Genomic DNA, 23,913 nt, shown 5'->3' on the forward strand with positions numbered 1-23,913 from the left:
ATATGGCGCATTCCTGTCCTTTCAGCCAGTGCCAGCTTAGAATTTGGTGACTAGTGCCAATGCAGGCACCATGGTGCAAGCGTATCTGTGTTGTTGGCAGGATTGGTTTTGTGCAGGAAGGGAAACCTTCCTGCCCAAAAACAATCCATGGATGCGTTTCCCTCGTTCTATGAGCGGAAAGATGAAAAAACAAGGAGAAATTAAAACTGTGTTCTTGTTATGCCTACTCTGGTTTTGGCATTGCCCAGGTTTATGTGACTTTGTAAATCTGGGCAGTGTCAAAATCCATGGCTGCTGCATGAGAACACCTACTGCAAACACCCATGGAATGTCTCCTTGATGCAGAGTAAAGCAACGCAGCGCTTTCAACTGCCTTGCCTTACTCCATAACTATTAGGCCATGCAAAGCCATGCAGGGTGGCTTTGCTTTGCCTTATAGATATGATTGAGAGACCTGCACCACCGGTCCATCTAAAAAAGTGATGATCTGGGAACGCAGGCCTCTGGAAAATAATCCCCTAAGTTTACTCTCTCACTTTGACTCACTCGGTCTCACTCTGTCTCACGGATTTACACAGTCTCACTCATTCTAGTCTGAGCCACTCCTTTTAGCTCAGTACCACTCATTTTTACTCATTCTGAATTCATCAGTCTTACTGTATCTCACACACAGTAACACTCAGTTACACTCACTGTCATTCTACCTCACTCATATTCATTCTCATATATACTCGTCCTTACTGTCACTCACTCTGACACGCTCATTTACTGACTATCTTGCACTTTAACTCACACACACATAGTCACACATACATGCTCATAGTGATGGAATTTCACAAGCTATGAACAGTATCTGACAGCTGGCGCAGGCACCTTCATGCACCTGTGTCAGCAATCAAACAATGTCCTGACTGTCTCAGTTGTTGCTGGACCCGAAGCGGGTCTGTATTTTATTTTTATTACACCAAGAGTGAGTAATTATTCACTCTTAATACAATAAAAATGGACCAACTGTAGGCTGTGGTGTCCTTGAGATGCTTGGCTAAGTTGGAAATATGCCCACAGTTTTAGCTGTAAAAGTTCCTGGAGCTGTGGGGTCGTACTGCAGGGAGGGTTGTTCTTCATATGGACGGATCAGTGGAAAGAGCTGGTCAGGTTTTGGAAATCCTGCTGAAATGCCTGAGGGTGGTGGACCTCCTCACAATTGTGTTTTGCACTCATTCCTTCCATATAGGAGTGATCTCTCAAGGTTTCAGGTTGCAGAGGGGGAAGACTGGCTGAAGGCCCAGGGGAGGTGGATGAGCAGCTGTGCATGGTGTAATGTTTGGTATGGACTGGACTAACTGGGATTTGCTTTATTTGAGAGGTACCTGTCCTGTATTTAGGGACAGGTTGAAGTGATTTCACTCCGCCGGCGTTGGGCGTCATGGTGGTATGTACTGCCATGCAATTCCTTATTGGCTACCATAGGGCTCTATGGAGTATAGTATCCAATGAGGATCACCACCAGGGTGATGGTATACACCGCCGTGGACGTGACTGCCATTTTCTGACTATGACCTCACTTGATTCATGACTTTCCACTGGATAGCACCTCCACTGCGTGTGCTGCTGTGACCTGTGTCTGGAACCTGCCATGGCCTGTGCCACATGGGAAAGGGCCCCTGCCTTCACTTCAGAGGAGTTAGAGCGCCTGGTGGATGGGGTCCTACCCCTGTATGGACAGCTGTATGGGCCTCCAGACCACAGGTGAGTACACCATGGGGACGTTGCATGCAACAAGGCTGCATGGAGATGTGTGTGTGTGCTGGCAGTGTGTCATTTGGGTGGGGGGTATGGCTGGTGATAGTGTACATGCAGAGCTCCGGGTGAAATTTGTGCCATTTGAGGGGCAAATTATGTCTGAATGCCATATGTATGACAGGCTGGAAATTCGGATTCATGGTGTCCCTCTGTTTGTGTTTTCCCTGCAGGTCAGCGCCCATCAAAAGAAGGGCTTGTGGCATGTCATCACCAAGGAGGTGCGGACGCTGGGGGTTTATAGCTGGCAGAGCACCCACTGCAGGAAATGGTGGGAGGACCTGAGACGCTGGGCATGGAAGACCGTGGAGGACCAGCTGGGGACTGCCTCCCAATGAGGAAGGGGTTGCCATTGGAACCTGACCCCCCTGATGCCCGCATACTGGTGGTGGCCTATCCAGAGCTGGATGGGGGCTTGAGGCCATAACAGCAGCCACCAGGGGGTAAGTCTAGTGTGTGTGACAACCATTTTTGTTGCCTGGCATGGGAATTCTGGTGATGGGGTTTAGTCAGTGGATGCCCCTTTATGCCAGCTCATACATTGCTGCGTAGTCCAGCTCAGGGTTATTAGGTGAATAGCAAAATCTGGATAGCTAGCTAGGTGGCTTTCCATGTCACACAGGGCTTAGTAGGACCCAGGATGGGTGCAGATGCCATAGTTTGGCTCTTACCTGCTGTGGTACCTAGCTAGTGGTTTGCCAGTGTGGTGCATACTGCTCAATCTTGGTCCCTGTGTTTGATGGTGATGTGTATGCCATATGTGGTATTGGTGCTGTAATTGACCCTGTGCTCCCTTTCTTTCTCCCCCTCCCTACTTTCTTCTGTCATCCTGTCCATGTGTGTGCTTTTGCATAATCTGGCGAAGGAGCAGGGGCACCGGCGAGTGAGGGAGTTGCAGCCCACGGGACCCAGGAGGGAGAGTTCACTGATGCTGAGGAGACCAGTGGGACGGAGGGCGAGGGGAGCACCACGGCGGGGAAAGGAGGTGACAAACACTGACACTGAAGGACTTGAGTACAAGGAAAAAGAAAATGAGCTACAACCAATATTCAATACTATCCAAGTAATATACCAAACCGAAAAACAATAAAATAAATTCTGAAATGATATTTATTACATATGTATGTACATGAAAACAAGCAAAGATATCTAAATTGTACAAATATACAAATATTGCACAGGGAAGTAGACAAATACCAATCAAAATCTCCTCCAGAACCAGTGGGCATGATACCAACTCCAGCTGAGTTGCTCCCAGCCCGTCTTCCCCCTGAGGTGCCTGCCCATTTCCAACATGATGCCCCTGAACAGTGGAGTTCAGTTGATGTCAGGAGTCAAGTTGGGGCTTGGACAATGCCCTGTGGCCATGTGGCCCTTTAGTACATTGACGTGTATATAGTTATTTATTCATTATGGTGGCTGGTGGCTGTTGGCATCAAATTACGGTGATTGTACTACAGGTGTGTGTCCTTGCATTCTTTGCTCCTGGGTCCTGTAACTGTCAATGTACTGTGCAGCTGGTTGTGTGTGTATGGTGTATGTTGTGCATGTGTGTGTCACTCTCCTTTTCCTCCCTCCCTCCCTTGTGTGCGAGGCGGCTGTACTCAACCATTGTCGTCTTTGTAGGCGTTGGTGCTCCAGGACAGCCATGGCGTTGGAGAGTGTCGGAAAAACTTGGAGTTCAGGTTCCATGGCGGCCGCAGAGTCATCTCTGTCCCTGAAGGTGAGTCTTTCCTTTTCTGTAATATGTTTCCGCCAGGCATTTGATGGCGTTGCTAACACCCCAGAAATCCTGGTGGTTTGCTATGTCATAATATGGTGAGCAGTACCTTGACTTCCTCCTGGCTGTAGGTGGCTACCGCGATGGTCGGTGGTGTTAACGCCCTGGCAGTTGGTGTGGTACATTGGCTGTCTATGGGAGGTCTCACCACCATGGTCATAATTTCACAGTAGTTACCGCCAGCCTGTTGGTGGTATTACTGCCACTTTGACCGTGGCTGTCAGTACACTGCTAATGTCATAATGAGGGTCTAAGTGTTTTCTCTTCAGTGGTTTACAAAGCTCAGTGGTGCATAAGGTGTATCAGTATGATACAGCAGTGCTTCCTTTGCAGTCCACTAACAGGGAAACATGCTTTCACTGTAGTGGATGCACATTGTTATTATTTATGCCGACACCCCACATCAAGTACATCCCATGTCATTTTGCAGTCCTGCAGAGTGGAATTAGAATGAATAACTGCCCGTCCTTCCTCCTAGCTTTATGACGGTCACAGTGGTGTTCAATTATGGTACCACAAAAGGCTAACCACAGCTAACACTGCCACCTGCATCATCCACAGTAACCCTTGCTTAGCAGGTGATCATATTTCATAAAAGGTGGAGGAGGGTGATAGGCTCCACGAAGTAGCGCATTCTGCTGACATACAGGAAACTACCAATTGCCAGCAGCCATGTTGAAGTCAGGTGATATATCAGGATTCAGTATTTTATGTAAGGGGTAGGAGTAGCACAACCTGGTGTCTTCTATACTTAAGCACTTAATGGAACAGTGATGCCTCACTACAACATTTATTGGCCGCTGTGGTGGGGAGACTTATTTATTGCTCCTCTAGGACTAGTCTAGCACCAGTGCACAAATTTTGTAGGAAAATGACTATTTTCACATGATTGCCCCCATGTTTTTTGGGCTGATGTTGCTGTTTTTTTACTTTGTGCCCTGGAATTCTGCTAACCAGGTCCCAGCGTATATTCGCTCACCTGCTAAAACATTGTTGAACTTGGCTAGACTCCTAATGGACATATGCAACTTACCTTGCAAAATGCATCCAGGGCCTGTAAGTAAAATGTCGCTAGTAAATTGCAGCACACATTGTGCCACCACTAGAGTGACAGTGCAAAACCTGACTGCAGAGGATTAAACTGCAAATTGAACCTGTCAAAATAAGTTTTTGACTGCCCTAAAACTTCCTTTTAGATATTAATAAGTCAGCCCTAGTTATGCCTTAATGCTTAATAGGCACAATGCATGATATTTAAAAGTAGGACATGTAACTGTTTGCTATAAAACATGTCCTTACAATGACCCAAAATCTGTTCTCATTGTAGCATGGTTAGCTGTCCCAGAGGAAAACTTTTGGCATTAATATTAAAATCGAATTATGCTAACTCTACCTAGGAACAATCTCAAAAGTTCGTTCTTCGACTTTTAAAATATTTATTTCAAACCTGTTTCAGGCCTTGAAAAATCTACTTGCTCACATGCTATAGCCAGTCACATTTTATCAGGTTTAGCTATTTTTAGGACTACTCACCCCATCTGGTAAGTTGACAAAGATTAGGTGTTCTATTCAGTCAGGAAGTGGAGGATCAATAAAGATGGCTTTAAATCTTGTTTGTGTCACATCTGCTCTCTGTTCAGAGACAGAGGTCATAAGTCATTTAGTCTTACAATTAATTTTCCTTCTCACTGCAGAGTTTCAGGATTTTGTCAGTTTTTTCCCAGCACACAACATTTAAATTAGCTAAGTCAACTGTACAAACATTTCTAAAATATCTTTCAGTGGTTGTGAAAGCTCATTGTTTGTACTTCTGTGTGATGAAAACAAAATATTTGAATAGAATGAAAACAAATCTTAACACTTTGCTTGGTTATGTGCAAAGAATAAATATGTTTTCTGAAACCCGATTTTCAAAGATTGGTAATACACTATATAGTTTTATCACTAAAGATGCAAGGTAGTGGGAAGGTTTTTGGACATCTCTTGGAAATGTTCTGTCTGTAAATGACAGTGTGCAACCACATCATGCTTTAGTAATATATTTATTAAAAGTGACTGTTTAAACAAATTGAGAAATACTCCTGCCCTGATGGCAATGCTATTAGTAAACTAACGGCCAGATGTATGAAGCCTTTTGCGCCTCGCAAACGGCGAAAAACGCAGTTTGCGAGGCGCAAAAGGCTGAACACAATGCAGAATCACATTTTGCGAGTCGGTACCGACTCGCAAAATGTGAGTCCGACTCGCAAATAGGAAGGGGTGTTCCCTTCCTATTTGCGACCGCATCGCGATGTAGAGTTGCTTTGTGACCGCGAAAGCGGTCGCAAACCAACTCGCAGTTACCATCCACTTGAAGTGGATGGTAACTCATTCTCAAAAGGGAAGGGGTCTCCATGGGACCCCTTCCCCTTTGTGAATGCCCACAAAAATATTTTTTCAGCTGCCTACTCTGAAAAAAACGAAACCAAATGGTTTCGGAATTTTTTATTTTTGCAGCTTGTTTTCCTTTAAGGAAAACAGGCTGCAAAGAGAAAAAAAAACTGCTTTATTAAAAAAGCAGTCACGGACATGGTGGTCTGCTGTCTCCAGCAGGCCACCCTCCCCGTGAGTGCCTAGACTCGCTATGGGGTTGCAAACTGCGACCCATCTCATGAATATTCATGAGGTCGGTCTTTGCGACCCCATAGCGAGTCGCAGAAGGTGTCTGAGACACCTTTCTGCATGTCGGATTGCGAGGTACCCTTATATGTGACAATGAAGAAAATGGTTACTCTGTGAACTAAAAATTCTGACTAGGATCACACAATTTGAGATCCGTTTATGGGTCAAGTATGTTACAGTTATGGTCAGGTAGATAATTTAAGTTACTTGACCTGCAGGTCTAGTAACATTGTTATGATTTTTTTCAGACCTGCAGTTCATTGGTAAAATTGGATTTGTACTAAATATCTTACAAAAGGTGCTTTAAAAATGTCACCCTTTTCCAACTGTCACTCATGAGCTGAATAGCTCCTTCAAGAGGCGTGAACTTGCTCCTAGAGCTGGAATAAGGGCCTTGAGTGGGAGGAGGTGTTCTGTTTCTCTGCCTGGCTGACCATCTGAGCAGTGCCAAAGAACTGAATTTTATTTCAAGAGGCCTACCATGTCACAGGCAGATGTAGCTAACACCTGAACCTGCCCTGTCCTTTGTTCCGGAAGCCAGTAAGGCACTAGACCCAGTATGAGAGAGCTGCCCCCAGAACTGGTTTTGAGTGAGCACAAAGGAGGTGTTGTTCATTAACTTGGCCACACCTCTAAGTTTAGCACCGCCATGGCTGGTTAAAAGTTTAACCGCCTCCCCCCTGTCGGGATCTATGATGGTGGTCTTTATCCAGCCACCAACGTTTTAATTGAGTGGTCGGACCACTCGGAGTGCGGCAGTCCAACTATCAATGTAAGTGTGGCGGTCCTTAGACCGGCACACTTGTAATGAGGCCCTAAGTCTGAAGGTAGACAGCTTTACCAGGCCAGACGCCGAGGGGTAGCTGATCAGCATCAACAATTTCTTGGGCATGGAATCTGGACTTTTCTCTCTCAGAGCTTCTCCTGTTTTTGTTGACACCTTCATCAAGACCTTGTCCGCTAATCCACGATTAATGGCTCCATCTTCAGATCCAGCTTGCTGCCTTGCTCTGCTGAAGAATCTATCTTCTCAGAAACTTTCTGAGACTGTAGATAACTTTTTGACTTGGATTAACCTGGTTTTTATATCTGACCCACACACCATTGGGGTTAGCCTCAAACTTTGCGGTTGTCCTGGTATAGCACGACCAGTTCCACGCTGTTGGCACTTTGTGCTTTTTCGTGCTATTTTTATTTAAAATTTTAGAAATTCATATCTCTGGATTCTTGTTGTTTTGATGTCACTTTCTTCATTAAATATTCTCTATGTTTATGAACTGGAGTGGGATTTTTGTATTGTTGTGTTTTCAGCTTTTTAACTAGTTTGGAACTTCCAGCTGCTAAAAGCCTGTCTGCTCTGTGCCTTCGCTACCAGGGGTTGAGTTAAGGCTGAATTACTATTACTTTTGGGGGACTACCATCCACCCAACTGTAGGAAAATGGAGTATTACATGGTGTGGGGGGGGTTAGTCCTCACTGTGTAATACTCTCAGGGCTGGCTTTAGGGTGGTGCGAGCGATGCAGCTGCACCAGGTGCTGACCTGGATGAGGGGGATATGACCTCAGGGGGGTTGCTGTGTTTAGCAATAACTTATGAAGCATGCGATTTAAGCACCTTCTAAAAAGTTCCTTGTCCGTCCAGCCTTCAGGAAGCAATTAACATGTCAATATACCTCTTTTGAAAGGGGTACTATGGAGAGATGAGTGACCCATTTTCAGTGTGATAGTGAGGGAATCTGAGGCGGTGGTCATGGGGTTACGGGGTGCCAAAAAAGACTATCACACAGGCTGCCACCAGCGCTAAGGCCGGCCCTGAATACTTTCACATTACCCCAAAGACGGTCCTTGGATTCACACTAGTAAATCCTTAGCTCATTCCTGGTAGTGTGGCAAAGAGCAGTCAGACTTTACTTAGAGGAACATGTTAAGCATTTCATAGCACCAACATGGACAGTAAGTAATTGACAAAACTCAAAAGAAATCTGACACCAATTTATAAAAATAAAGCTTATTTTTATATAAATTTAGACACCAAAAAACAGAATTGGATAAGTATAACTGTAGTTATAGATTTTAGAAGCAATATTCAATCACAGCAGAACTGGCATTTAAACGTTGCATTGAAGTCTATGGGAGAATGACACTGGTTGCAAAAGCACACTTAGAAAACGAGTTCATGGAACTCTTTTGGGGGTTAGGTTGTGCAGTCATCAGGACCAGATCGCGATAATCAGTGCAGTTTTACCTAGCCTGTGGCATCTGGGTGCAGAGTTGTCCTGGTTGCCTGTGGTACTGGATGGAATTTGTCTTGAAATCAATAGCAAGGAGCCCCTGCGTAACTTTTATCACTTGGGGGTAGTGCTGCTGGGAACACTTCCAGGGTTAAAGTTGTACGAGTCTAGGGATTAGGTCACAGCAGTCAGTTCACTTCGCTCTGGTCCATGGGTCCTGGGTGTAGACTTGTCCTAGCTATCTGTGGTGCTGAACAGGACTTGCACTGGTGATAACTTTACAGCTTACACAACGTCGCTGACAAAGATATGCAGAGTCTCAGCTGGGGCTGGGTTGCAGATGTTGGCTGCAGGTTGCATGCTGTGACCTGCTTATGTGGTGTTGAATGTGGTGGTTTATTGCCAGACTGGCACACAACAAGCCTTGGCAGCAGTAAAAGTTTGGGAATCCTTTGAGAACTTCCCGGGGTCCGAGGGAGTGGTATATTGCAACCTGAATCTTGGAGGCTGGCTGGACTATGGCTCCTAGAAGACACGTGACCACCTGGTTTTTGACATTTCCATGGCGGTCCCGATGGCCGGTGAAGAATCTGATTCTGCAGTTGCTTTTACCTGCAGCTTGCAGGGGACTAGGGCCACTACTACTCCCAGGGAGACTGAAGGTGCATTTGGCTTCCACAGGTGTCCCTCTGGTCCGGAGTGATGAGTTTCAGCCAAGGACAAAGATCAATCACACAGTTCCCAGTCTATTGCCGCAAGGGGCAGAGTTTCACTCTTTTGCTTTAGAACAGTGGGCTGAGTCAGGTTGTTGGTGATGCAGAGCTTCTCTTGGTCCTTCTTTGAAGTTGGTCAATCAGATCTCAGGTTGTGGTGTGAGGGGTGTCTCTTAAATCCTGGATTTAGGGGAATTAGAGGTATGGGGACTAGTGGTCAATGGGCAGCTAGTTTCTACAGCTAAACTGCCCCTGAGGTGACCACATTCGGTGGGACACGTCACCTTTAGCTACCCATAACCCTCTATTCTACCACTCCTAAAATGGCAGAAATCAAAATTTAGTGCACAGACCGGGCTGCTCATTCTAGAGGTGTGGTCAGCCAGCCGGGGGGTTGGGGGGTGTGCACCATCCTGCATACCTAATTTCCCACCTGTCCACGAGCAAATGTGCCTGAGGGCAGGGGAAGGGCTGTTTCCTCACTAGAGGACAGCGTGGATGGCTAGCAGGGGTGGTGAAGCTTTTGAAACACACCTTCCGGATGGCTCTATTCAATAGCCAAGCTGGGGAGCGGGAGGTGTGTCCTCCTCCCTTCTTCAGCCTTTTGTTTATGTCCTCATTGGACCGCCCAGGCTACCTTGCAGGAGGTCAAAAACCTGTCTTGGCAGCAGCAACCACGGAAAAAGCATGGGCTGCTCGGCCAGAACACAATAAGAGGTGGCTCCTGGGGGCATGCCAGCTATTCCTCCACACGAGAATTGTGTTGTCGGAGAGAAAGCAAGTTGTTTGACACCAAACTCAACATATATAGGCAGTACCATAATGGAGCTAGCAGCCCTGGTCAACTGGGGCTTAATGAAAAGCATGGTGTAGAGACACCGAAGCTTGTGTTTATATGTCTGCACCTTAAATATAATGCACCCTACCTCCTGAGTTACAGAGGCCTACCTTAGAGGTGTCAGACATATATGTATGGCAATGCATTGGACTGTGCCACTCTTGGCAAGGGCACAGTTGATCTCAAGCAGTTTGCACTGCTCCGTCTGTCTGCAATGGTAGGCCTGCCTCCAGTACTTTGGGAGGGTCACTCAGGGTGGCATAAACTTGTGCTGCAGCCCTAGGGACCCTTTACCACCTAAGCCCTGGGTACCCTGGGTACCATCTACTAGGAACTTAAAGGGGGTAAAGTCTTGACAATCATGTAATCACCAAGTCAACATAACAATTTAGGAAGTAAGCACAGGCACTGGGGCCTTGTTAGCAGGTTTCCAGTGCACTAACAGAGTCATACACATCAGCATTAGAGGCACAAAGTGTGGGGTTGACCATACATAAATGAACCACGGCCAAACTCCAGAAGAGGCTGCAACGCATCCAGAACGCCTCCGCACGCCTCATCCTGGACATCGCCCACCACTGCCACATCACAGACCACCTGAAAAACCAGCACTGGCTCCCAGTCAACTAGAGAATCACCTTCAAACTCCTCACCCACGGTCACAAAGCACAGCACAACACTGGACCAGAATACCTCAACAGACGACTCTCCTTCTACACCCCGACCCAGCATCTTCGCTCCGCCGACCTCACCCTCGCAACTGTCCCACGCGTCCGCAGAACTACAACCGGAGGTAGATCATTCTCACATCTCGTTGTCAAAAGGTGGAACACTCTTCCCACCCACCTGCGCCAGACCAAAGACCTCCTTTCCTTCAGGAAACTTCTCAAGACCTTGCTATTGGAGCAGTAGCAGGACCTCCCCTCCACATACTCCCCCCCTCCCCTCCTCAGCGCCCTGAGACCCTCACGGGTGAGTAGTGCGCTTTACAAATCCCTGATTGGTTGATTGATTGAAAGGGGCACTTTCCTATACCAACTAATAATCCACTTTCTCACAGATTTCAGCTGTTTCACTTCAACAAGAGTGTGCTGAATGAGAGGAGTGGGTAGAGGATCAGAATCATTTGGAGCACTGTCCTTACTCAAGAAGTGATGGAACAGCAATAATTGCATGACCCAAACAGAGCCATCTTGGAGAAGGGTCCATTTTACTTCTGGTATCAACCTAGCAACGTCTGTGAAACATCCATGTGAGTATGCAAAAGAGGAAGATTTGAAGAATTTTCAGGACATTCTGTTGCATAGTTGCACCTACGGCACACTACACAATTTTCCCTGCACGCTTGATACATTGCTAGTATTTTACTTTACGGATAATTAATAAATTATAGCCTGTGCCATTAATGAATAAACAGCTATCATGTGGCAGCCAACTTTTCCATACTTTCCCTTAATTGTAGATAGGCTTGTGATGCCTTTGCACTTGTTTAAAATGTAATTCGGCAACAAGTTAAGAAAATCATCTCGAAGAAGGGACGGGAGATTTGGAATACATATTCAGATGCCTGGTTGGGTTTGTGAATATAGGATTGAATTTTGGGCCAAATATAGAAGTGTTGTGGGTGTAGCTGCCTCGCCATGGGCTAGCAAGGGACTGTAGCAAACTAAGCATGCAGACTGATCTCCAACACATAGTCAAAGGAAAGTGCTTACAGCATGATGACTGGCAGTGACTCAAAGATATCACCCTTTGTGACATCCATTGATGCTTTAGATCTTGCTCAATGAGAGAAGTTAGGACATCCTCCAAAGACATACGTTGGAAGAAAGTTATCATGAACTGTGTATGTTTGCCTAATGAATGTCCGGTGTTAATCAGCATTATAATAAATTCCTTAAAATGGGCCAACCAACATGGTCAAAGGTTTTCAGGCATATTTTGATTAGCTTCCAGGGCACTATTACATGACTATTACTTGAAAATCTGGCTTTTCCTGCCAAGTAATGCCCTCTTTCTGAATTAGACCATTTGTCAACATAGACTGTAAATGCAGCTGCTTGATTTAGTTCAAAATATGTTATATGACAGACTGCACACACACGTTTAAAAAATTTAATCCTCGACAACACAAGGATTAATGTGGGCAAATCTGCCAAAAATATTTGTGCTAGCTGAGCTCTGCAACATTACAAGTTTAATGAGAAATCCGATTTTGCTTTCCCCGGTGCTTTAAAATTATTTTTCAATTTGTGCACTTTGCATCCTTGAAATTGCAAGGTCAGTTTCACTGGTTCAGCTTCCATCACCGCAAAAAACATTACCAGCAAAATCGTTCCATAAAAACATTTAAGTAGACATGCGTCTTCTCTCATTTCTGAGTACCCAGATTAGATAGACTCCGAAGGGAGAGCGCCAATTAACAGGGGAATAATTCTGTTCGCATGTCATGAAGGGACGTTGCCTTGGAAATTTTACGGCGATTCAAATACGCGTTCTGATTTAAAATGACAGTGCAAAATTACTAGGAAAACACAGTTATTAGATACCAAAAGAGGTGACATGGTGTGGTAGCTATAAGTAAACGATTCTTGTAATTCCTCATGGGAACAGGAAGCCCGTTTTAGTATCTAAATTTAGCCTTCTTTTTGCATAATTGAAGGGAAGCATTATCCCCGTTGAGACAGTTGTAATGTACTAAAAACGTGGGTGTGGGGTATGTCTCAATATTCTTGGGAAAACAATGCTATTGTTCGCATTGTACATTTTATTCAGTTCAGTACAGTCTAGAAGAGTTAGCGCTGCTGCTGTTTTTATGTGTTTGTTTAAGATTTGCATATTTAGAAACGTATACACGGGGCAGATTAACGGTTCTGACTCCATTCTGAAACACACTGGGGTCTATACCAGTGGTTCCCAGCCTTTTGACTCCAGAGGACTCCACTGAATCACTACTGGAAACCGGGGACCCCCAAGCAATTTGTACGATTTAAATTTCAGACATTAAAACAATAATTCACAAAAAATACACTTACTGGTACACTCCAAACACTCAAACTACTAAAGATTTTATTATATTATATTGAAAAAAATATGCAAAAATCGAAAAGTGTTAATGGGAAAGCTGGTGCTGCATCTCCCTGACTAACTTTTCAGTGTTTGGTTTTATTTTGGAAAGTTAAATCCTCAGGTCAGATCTCACATTTCCCAAGCAATTTCTTTTTTTTTTTTTCAGGTACATAAGATGGGGGAAAAGCTTTTTCACATAAATGCATACACATACATGTCAACAACTTAGAAGAGGATAGTGGGAGATTTTTTTTTTTTAAAAAGAAGCATTCTGGAGAATGTATTGAAGCATAGTCAATTTCAGGTGGGAGACAGCCTGAATCAGGCTTATTGTCATTTATGCATATAGTGGTCTATTTAGCAGTACAAGGCTCCTGGCAAATGTTGTCCGAACAGCCTCCTTAGGGTACCTAGTGGGTGCAGCGACACTACAAAAGGGGGGTGGGCATTGGGTGTTCTCCCCAAAAAAATCTGGGGGAAAATGGTGTATTCCACAACACATTTTCCATAAAAAATTCAAATGTATTAGCTTTTAAAACATAGTAAATGATGGCTTTACTGTGCACCAGAATACAACAATATTTGTTGGGGCTCTTCAATGATTCCCTATCACTTTTCAACAGTGCCTCTTATCTCTCCATAGCCCCTCTGTCACATGTATTCACTTGTTTTGTAGCAACTCTGTTACCAGCGTAGGGTGATGGAGCACTTTACATAACAAACATACAGAAACAATGAATCATACTTGTGTAACTCAGTGTATAGAAAATGTTACATATTGCAAAGGGGAGTACATCAGTGTAAAGAAAATGTTACATAAGGCAAAGGGAACTACAAGGAGTATGCATTTTGTTGAGAGTGCTTGGTCTGGAGAAGCACAAACTCAGGATTCAGAATATAACACAGAATATAACACAGTGGTTAGCATTGACTTTAATAATAATATTTTATTACTACCCAACAAACCTTTTTTAGCAGCATCAGGATATTGAATGACTGGGAAATAATATGACTTTCTAACTAGTACCATGCAGTTTGCATGCAGCTCTTTGAGGGCAGTTCATAGCTCACTGTGCTAGTTCACAATTTTAACTTATGAACTGCACAGTAATAAAGAATCTCTGTGACAAAAGCAGTAGCCCACTGTGCTATACACAAAAATGCTGTTCTTTGATATGCATGGTACACTTTCTTTGCAGCAGGTATATTACCCATCTGTGCTACCTGAGAAGAATCAAAACATCCACAATACAAAACTCCCATCTCTCTCTTGCAAGTACATTAGTCACCCGAGTTATCTTGACACTTTTAGTGTTGCAGAAAACTGCTAAATATACAAGGAAATTTGCAATGCTTTTAAAACTGATGCACAAATCAAATATGAAAACACTTGTGTTTTTTTCAATAGGGCCCAGCTGAAGAAGTGCCCTCCTGCCGGCTCAAGGCTTGAGCTGCCCGAACGCTGTTCAGCCTCAAAAGAACAAGAGGCACAGCTCTTCTTCAGAAGGCTTTGCTAGGCGCTGGAGACCTGCAGACCCCCTTGGAATGTGTCATGGTCCCCTGGGGTCCATGGACCACAGGTTGGGAACCACTGGTCTATACTTTATTTGGGTCTGTTTTACTATTCTAACTCCAATCTTGCATACACTAGACAAGTGCATACAGTGAGGTGAGGGGGCTGGCGGAATTCACTGTTCTAACTCCAACCTGCTGACTATAGGGCAAGTCCATACATTGGGTGTGTGTGGGGGGGTGGAGGAGGGAGGGGGGTGCCACATTTACTTTTCTAACTGTGGTGTAACAAAGTGCACCACATACATGGTCAGTTGCAGATTTATTACTCTAACTCCAATATAGCAAACATTGTGAAAGTGCTTACAAGAGGGTGGAAGTTAGACTTACTATTTTAACTCAAATCTAACAAACAATGAGGAAGGTGAATACATGGGAGAGCAAATTTACCATTCTAGCTCCATTCTAACAAACACTGGAAAACTGCATGCATCGGTGAGGGGGGTCAGGAGGTCAGATTTACTGTTCTAACTCCAGTCTAACAAACACTGGAGAAAGTACATGCTTCGGTGGTGTTGGGGTTTGAATAGGTTAACTCTTCTAACTCCGGACTAATGAACATTAGGGAGAATACATTAGAGGGGTTAGATTAAATATGCCTCTTAAATACACCTAAATAATGTAAGTACACATTTAAAGTTATTTAAAACATCAAGAATAAGAAACTGAGATCGGCTTTAAAAAATAATATAGATTCCAAATTAAAAAAATATATATATTTAAAGTAAACAACACCACTCAAACCCCCACATAAAAAGCACATGCCAAAAAACAAGAACCATCTTTGATAATGAAATATTATTTTAAGGCCAAAATAAATACATAAAATAAAATAATTATAATTATGGCTACAGATTTTTTGGTATTTATTTTTTGTCATTTCCACCTGTATTTATCCATGGCTATTTATTTTCTCATTTCATTTATATTTATCCAAATTTATTTTGTGCTTAGTGTACAAAATGAAGCGTCAATTGGTATATTTCTACATTTATTTAACCAACAAATATTTAAGGCGTCATTACGAGTTTGGCGGAGGGGATTACTCCATCACAAACGTGACGGATATCCCGTCCGCTGTATTACAAGTTCCATTATATCCTTTGGAACTTGTAATACTGTGCGTGGTATATCCATCGTGTTTGTCATGGAGTAATCCCCTCCGCCAAACTCGTAATGAGGCCCTTCATCCTGTTTGAAAGTCTCAAGGGGTTTAGCCATCTACTGTACAATACAATCATCTGAAAGCATTTGTATTGTACAACAGCTTGAACAGCTTAAATCTGCAGTTATTTAAGCTTCAGTAGGAAATCTTTCTTTTGTAACTCCCCTAGTTATCAATCTCCCTAACTGTTACCCTAGCACTCATGATTGACTTTAGTGAGAAGCATCCAAAAGAAAACCTATTTTCCATATTTAAAAATTAACAGACAGGAAGAAAGATGGTTTTCTGTCTGTATTATTCTGTAAAATCAGTAAAAACAGAAATGTGGAAGCCTTAATTATAATTTGGTAACTTCCTTTAAAAAATACATTCCACCCACAATCCATGTTAATAATTTAATAGATGAATACTATACCAAATGTTCATCTAATCAGATTTGTCAGTTCGAAAAATAAACATGTTAAATAACAAATAAATCACAGTTAGTATATATACATAAAGCAATTATTAATAACTAGTATATATATCTTTATTTTAGGACTACCCACCCAATCTAACAATGAACCCCACCCCCCCCAAAAAAGTAATTTATTTTTTTTTAAATTAGAAAACATATAAACAAAAAAGCCAAACATTGCAAATATACAACATTAAATAAATGACAATAAATAACATGTATTGTAAAAATAACACCCCACAATGTAAAGGTTATATTTATTATATAATTTAAAAAATAATAATTATGTAATAAAATAAGTAATTAAAATAAATAAATAAAAATAATAATTTTCATTTCAATAATCTAAAATTAATTATTACATAATTTAAAAAAACACTACCCATCGACTTACCTCTTATAGTCCCCTATAAAGCAGACTTCCCCAAAAAATACAATGTTAAAATATTTAAAAATAATAATGACACATACATTCACAAAAACGAATAATAGAAAAACGTAATCCAGGACAATGAAAAATATAATAAAAAATTGTATGTTAGGCAATCTTTTAAACTTCAGAATTACTGTAGAACAATAACAAAGATACACTTACTTTCAACCTTTTATTCCACAATATTTTTGTATTCACAATATTTAGCTACTATATTATGGTCTCACGATTTTTTTTTAGTTGACATTTAGGTGGATTACCATATGGTAGTCTGGAGTTCACTGTAATTTTAGCTTAACCATTTTGTTGACTTTTATCATACACACAGCTCTTAGCATGGTAGAAAAGGCAGTACATTCTGTGTCCGTTATATATGTAAATAACCAGAAAGTGTGACAAAATGTTCTAAACCCAGATCTGTGACTGGGGGTAAATGTTTTTATTTTGTTCTACATTCCGTCCATCAACTGTTCTTTTTGCATTTGTTGCCCCAAGTGGGAAGCGTATGCCCAGACCTGGGTCCCATGCTCACTATGCCACCAGATTCACGCTAGCCTGGCTGAGGAGGGGTGATACCTGAAACTGGTCCCAGGAGGCTTGTTTCCGGTCCAGGGAGGACCTGGTCTGGCAGTTTCATCTGGACTATTCCCATGGTGAACAGGGCCAAGACTGATTTGCATATGGCTGGTTCCAAACTGGAATGGCATGGTCAGCAGAAAAACTGATAGAATAAACCCAGATCTGTGACTTAGGGTGAATGTTTGATTTGTTCGGCATTCCGTCCATCAACTGTTCGTTTCGCATTTGTTGCCCCAAGGGGGAAGGGTATGCCCAGCCGTAGGTCCCATGCTCACTATGCCACCAGATGCAAGCTAGCCTAGCTGAAGAGGGGTGATACCCCGAAACCGGTCCCAGGATGCTTGTTTCTGGTCCAGGGAGGACCTGGTCTGGCAGTTCAGGCTGGACTGTTCCCATGGGGAACAGGGTCAAGACTGATTTGCATATGGCTGGGTCTAAACTGGAATGGCATGGTGAGCAAAAAAACTGATGGATTAAACCCAGATTTGTGACTGGGGGTAAATGTTTGATTTGTTCTGCACCAACTGTTATTTTTGCATTTGAAAGTGTTCTACTGGTCAGATGCAGAATTTAAAAGAAGAGGAAACATGGTTGAATATATCCCTCAGCCTCAGCTTTTTTATAACTTCAGTTTTGTATCATCCTTACCCAGATTAAGATTGCCACAAAAGTGGAGCTGCAGCAGCATGAGAGTAGGCCGATATTTTATTCCATAAGCAATGCTTCTAATCTGTTCCCCTTCAGTAGAAGAATGAGTTTGAAACCAACATTTATTGAATCTTGATTGTGGGAAATCATGTTGTTGGTTGGCTGGTGTGTAATCCCTGGTTAAGCAGCACTCACATGTCCTTGCAGGGTGAACCGCAAAATGTCACTAAACTAACCTGTGCCTAACTGTGGGTAGCTTGGCACAAAAAACAGGCAGGCTTAACTTAAAAGCAATGTGAAAGTATTTGTGCTGTACACAAACAGCAATAAAGTAAAAACACAACACAAGAAAGATCCCACACCAATTCAAAAAAATATATTTTAATAAATGATTTGACAAAAATCCATTCAGTAGAACCAGAGTTATGAATTTTTAAAGTTTTTAGTGAAAACTAGTGCCTAAAAATTGAAGCGTCAACCGTGGACACGTAGTCACACGAAACCAGGTCAAAGTGGAAAAATATGGTCGACGGTGATGGGGCGCAGTTCGAATACATAAAGTGGATTGGGCCTTGTTAGTGCTTAAATTTGGACTTAGAAGAAATCTTGAGAAAAATGTTCTGAGAAAGTAAAGCTCAGCCGTGCAAGGGGTGTCTGAGTAGGGAGAGTCATTGTTGGATAGCTTTGGGCGAAAATTGCCGTGCAGATTTCTACATTCAAACTAAGGCCCTGACTATGACTTCAGCGGTCCGACCGCCGGACCACCATTGTGGCAGTTGGGAGAAAGGCTCCAAGCTGGTGGCCTCCCACCCGCTGCATTATGACACAGTACCCCCTGGCTGGAGGTAGTGTCTGTAGCAGTGTCACTGTGATGGCATGCTTTGGCACAGAAAGTGAGTCTAAATCACATGCCAACGCAGTGCAGTGCCAGATGCACCTCGGGCGCCCTGTTGCCATGAACAATGAAGGCTTTCTCTAAAGGCCAAAGAAGCAGAGGTATGTGCTGAGGACAACACCACAGTGGAAGGGAGACCTAGGCATAAGTAAATTCAATGTTGTAGAGTTATTGCCCATCAGTATATGCACATGGCCCTTGGAAGGCTTATGGTGCCAGAGCTGATTTAGTGAGTGGCTATCACGACGTGGCCAACGTTAGCCCTCACTCTCATTACATTTCTTCATAGAGGCAAACATTTATGCTGAGCGTTTGATGGAGAAGTTAGGCTTTTTACTGATTACCTAAACTCACTTTCTCGGGCCGTGTACAATCAATTATGTAATGATGTTTTTATTATAGTCTATAATTCTCTCCAGATGTAGAAATTACCATTGGCATCTTTTGATCACGTGGATTGTAAAAGAATTGCTTGAGATCAAAGGTTTCTAAATGGGATATCAACAGGGATCGCTTCAGTTATTGTATGATTATACTGCTCAGAGGCCCGGGGAGAGTTAAGTTGGAGAACAGGTTCAACATGTGTAATGGGGTTTAAAACATGGGTGTTTAATTTTTTCTTTTTTTTTCTTTTTTCTTGTCCTCATTCACTTAACCGGCAACATCCGATCTTGGAGGCCTCGTCCAAAGGTCCTTTAACAGATATTTGACCTCTTCTTAGATGCTCCTGTCTGGAATGGTCTACTTCTCTGATTAGTAGTGCTTTAGTGCACACCTTCAGAGTGTTTCCCAAAACCAGCACAGAATGTAACCATAGTACAAACCAGATATTACTTCTCTAGCCATCTTCTTAATGGTTCCCAGAACTTATAGTCCTTCCACTGTCTCCCTTGTATCTAATACAAAGTTATATCTTAACAAGTCTTTCCTCTCTGACATCATCGAAGGGATGCGCTTGCCCATTTCTGACATATTTCCCTCCCGGCCAATAACATCATATAAAACAGTAGTTTAGCGCTAATGGGTATGTATTGACAACCCTGCTCATTAATGTATATCTGGCAATTCCAGTTAGAGCTACAGACGTCATGGTGTCTTTTCAAACTAAGTTGGATTGGCATTCCATTAAAGCCATCACAAATGCATTGTTTCTATTTTATTGGAAATAGTATAGTAGGCCTCAAGCACCTGCTAATAAGACTGAGGTGCTCATTACTAGTTTGGCGGTTGAACGAGCTGACCACCAAACTTGCGGAGCGGAGACTGCAGCTGAGCTGGCAGTCTCTCCCCAGGCCGCATTATAACATTTCTGCTGGGCTGACCGGCGGAAACATCCATATTTGGAGGATTCCACCTGCCGGCCCAGTGGAAACACTGCAGCGGCATTGGCCTTGGCTCGCACAGAGTGATCCTCTGACAACCTCGGAACGCGCACTGTCTGCACAGCAGACAGAGCGCATTCCAAGGGTGCTGGCCAGGGGGCCCCCTGCACTGTGTTTTTGCCAGCCTTTTCATGGAGGGGTCCCTGCCATGGAAAGGCTGGTGGAAACTGGACTCAGCACTCCCGTGGCTGACCACGACTCCCACTGCTGTCAGCCCATCGGGCACCATGCACCTGGCGGGGACGGTGGTCTCTTGGCCGTCCGACCGCCAGGGTCGTAATGTGGTGTTTGGACTGCCTGGAGTGCCTGGAGTGTGTTGGTCCGATGGCCACTGCGGTATTGGTGGTCTGCCAATGTTGCGATGAAGCCCTGAATATTTACAGTTTGGAAAATAGTTCTGGAAATAACTTCAGTATAAGTCAAAGCATAGCAAAATTTATTGTTTTAGCAAGCATAAAGCGAGTGTACTAGTAACTTGGGGGCATCAACATTTGGCATGTAGCAGCCTTCTATACCTATTTGGCAGTGTGGGGGTTCTAATAATTTGAGTTGTAATATGTTTCCATAGATATTAGAGAAGATGCCTCTATGCCTATCAAGGCATTTGCAAAATTCATGCCATTTGTCGAGGCTTATATTAAGTTTGGTTCACACTGACCTATAAGCTAAAATGCTGTATGGCATAATTCCATTTGTTGAGGAGGGAGTTAGATACTGACCAAAGCAACTGCTCGCAGAGAGTATTTAGTCTGTGTACGATATATCTGCAGAATTCATTGTGATTAGAAATGGCCTTAGCCCGCTTAACGTTGTTCACCACTAGGGCCTATCTTGTAAATCAGTTTCAGTAGTTACTAATGGCTCATCCGTCACTCATTGAATGATCTAATTGCGTTGACCTGGAGGAGGGATGGATAGTGCAATCATACTTGTAGACTGGCAGTAAGACTCCTACTTTCAGATTGGAATAGGCATTCATTATGGAGTAGTTCAAACATGGTGGTTAAATCGTTTAAGACTATGTTGATAAATCATGGGCCAGCAAAATACTTTGCTTACGACCACCACGGAGTGGCAAGTTTTAGAAAAGCTAATTTTGGCTGCTTCAATGCTTTATGTCCCCATTGTCATAACAATATTAATTGGCCTCTTACTTACAACATACACTACCACAAATAATTTAGACACTTAAAGCTTGATAAAAACAAATCAGGATACTGTTGGAAAGGGGGTTATTATAGTTTCAGAATTTGTCGACTTTGTGGCTGTCAGGTAGAAAGCTTGTGTAGCTGTAATTGTCTATCTATGGAGTGATCACTGTATCCAAAGCCTTCCAATTATTTTTTAAAGCTCGGGTAATTAATCTTGCCAGTCCAAATGCACCAAATAGGTGGAGAAGCTCCTCCGATGTCGCAGGAATTGCTCTTTTTAAACTGGGGTCTGTTTTTGTGTTGGGTGTAAATTGTCTGCAATAAATAAGGAAGCTAATGTTTTTGGAGGCACCTTAAAAGATGAGTGGGGAGAATGTCAAATGTGTTCCATTTGTTATTTTTTCCTATAATATTGAAGGCAAGGCAGTGACGCCTGGAAGTATGAAGATGGCCTCTGCTATTATGACGTTTTTAATGTGTCTATTGATATGACGGCCGGAAACCTGTGACAGTATTTTCTGCAGCACAATAACATCGGTGAAAGGCCAGCGGGTGTGGCAAAGAGCTGATTAAACGTTCTTGTCTGCAACGTGATTCAAGGCCTTCCAGCAAGGGCAACTTGCAGAAATGATTTCTAATAAGTAAACCAGCAACATAAGCCTTTTAGAAGGCAAGCTCAAAAGCACGTCTTCAATTGACTAGGCAGTCACGTAGAATGCTCGTGCCAAATTTGTGAATGACAAAGGGATTGAGAAACAGGTCAGAATAAAATGCTACTACTCTTGTCCTACTGTTCGGTTTACTTCTCTCAACACTGGGGCGCCTTCCCAGGTTCAACTGCAGCAGTGCTGTTCTATTCTAATGCATAACATTCAGATTCGAGGGCTGAGTACTCAGGGGACATAGGGATGGAGGTAAGTGCATAATATACATCTTTTAGCCTCAGATTGCTTTAATAAAGATGTGCATTATTGATCACTCAATTTCTAAACGGACTCGAACTCCACTCAACCTACAATTGAAACATGTATTGGTTCTGATTATACGAAAGAGCTTTTAGTCTGAATGAGGTTGCAGTCATCCAGCAGCCTCTTTCTTTCTGGAGCTGCATGGACATTCTGCAGCAACATCCTGCTTCTCAACCCATCCCTTTGTAAGCAATAATCGTGAAGGTTAGAAACATGGAAAGAACGTGCCCCGCCCTGTGCTTTAATGTACTTCCCATCCAGGGCGAGGGAGGGTTAAAGGTACTGTCCTGAATGTACTCTCCAGAAGTAACATGCATTGCTGTGTGACTTTGCTAGTGAATAACTCTGATTGAACAAGAGGACCAGAGATTGTGCAGTGGGATAACATATGCTTTCTAGGTATCAGGTGCAGACAGCTTCAGCTATCTGTTAGCAATCCTATTGTTTACAGTACATTACCTATACTTAAAGTGGGCTTTGGGTCAGCTCCTTTCTTTGACTGAATGGCTTTATTGTCTCTCTCACTTCCCTACTCACGATTTGATAGCTGTCCTCCATATTCATGTGTGTGTCCCACTGAAAATAATTTTGGGTCATAGTGCTTTGTTTGGATGATATGTCCTTTCCACTGCTGACCTCATACCTTGCTTTGCAGAGGCTTAGAGGGACTGTTTTTTTTCCCCTCTTCTCTCCCTACTCCCTGTCTGCCTCTCTTCCTCTCTCCCCATCTGCCTGCTTACCCCCACGTCCTACTCTCTTTTTGTAAATTTAATTTTGGCCTTTTGCCACCCGCCCAACTGTCAGAGAGTGGCCATTTTAAAATTGCATGGTCTCCTTCCTTCAGTAGTCACTGTAGTAAGGACCATGGTTCAAAGCATTTGCAAGATTACCATTTAGAAGTTACTGATGGCTTGTTTCACTTCTAGTCATGCTTGAAAAGGGTGTGAGTTAGACTTTGTGGCCATCAGTGGATGGCTGCACTGTGTGATGTGTCTTTTAGGGGATGCCAATGCTTACATCATCTCCTGGCATAAGAAATTGATCCTATTGCTTTTTCATGTGAGTGACAAAATAGGAGGTGTGAGCCTTGATATCCATTAAAAATCATCCATTGGTTGCTACTTCGTTGAACAGTTCCTTAACAATAAATTAAACTATGCAAACTCTTTAGATTCCTCCATCAAAATAATATATCAGAGGCATGTACTTGCTTGGCAGGTGACAGATGGGGTACTTCAACAACAGCAATGCCAAGCTTACCCACTATTTCTTTAACCTCTCATATGCATCACACAATTTTCTCTCTGCAGAGGCTTCTCAGGAGCTGGCAGAAGCAGATGGACTTCTATCCATCGAGAGCCCTAAGGAGGTCAAACCAGTTAGCGCTCCTGCTTTCCTTGATTCAAGGGTTGTGTAGGTATCCTCAGAACCCTAGGCCTTAGGAAAATTAGTACAACGTATAATTAGTACAACCCCCCCAACCGTATGTCATCCCCTCAACCTTTCTTGCAGGGGCAACCACTTTTTTTATAAAGAGTTTAAAAGGTTGGAAGTTTAATGGTTAGGAGGGG

The 23,913-nt window shown here is 43.1% G+C and overlaps 1 protein-coding gene across 2 annotated transcripts in view; it reads left to right on the forward strand.

Annotated features, from left to right (window-relative positions):
* The window catches only part of TTLL7 (tubulin tyrosine ligase like 7), a 950,867-nt gene that overhangs the window by 102,915 nt on the left and 824,039 nt on the right, over window positions 1-23,913 (forward strand). Inside the window, exon 3 of one of the 2 annotated variants that reach the window (XM_069232205.1) lies at window positions 14,501-14,672. The exons of the other annotated variant lie outside the window; for it this stretch is intronic. The gene's annotated coding sequence lies outside the window, so the exon portion shown is untranslated. The remainder of the gene's footprint in view (window positions 1-14,500; window positions 14,673-23,913) is intronic. 2 annotated transcript variants of the gene reach the window in all.

Source organism: Pleurodeles waltl, chromosome 4_2 (genome assembly GCF_031143425.1).
Source record: "Pleurodeles waltl isolate 20211129_DDA chromosome 4_2, aPleWal1.hap1.20221129, whole genome shotgun sequence".
Classification (NCBI taxonomy): domain Eukaryota; kingdom Metazoa; phylum Chordata; class Amphibia; order Caudata; family Salamandridae; genus Pleurodeles; species Pleurodeles waltl.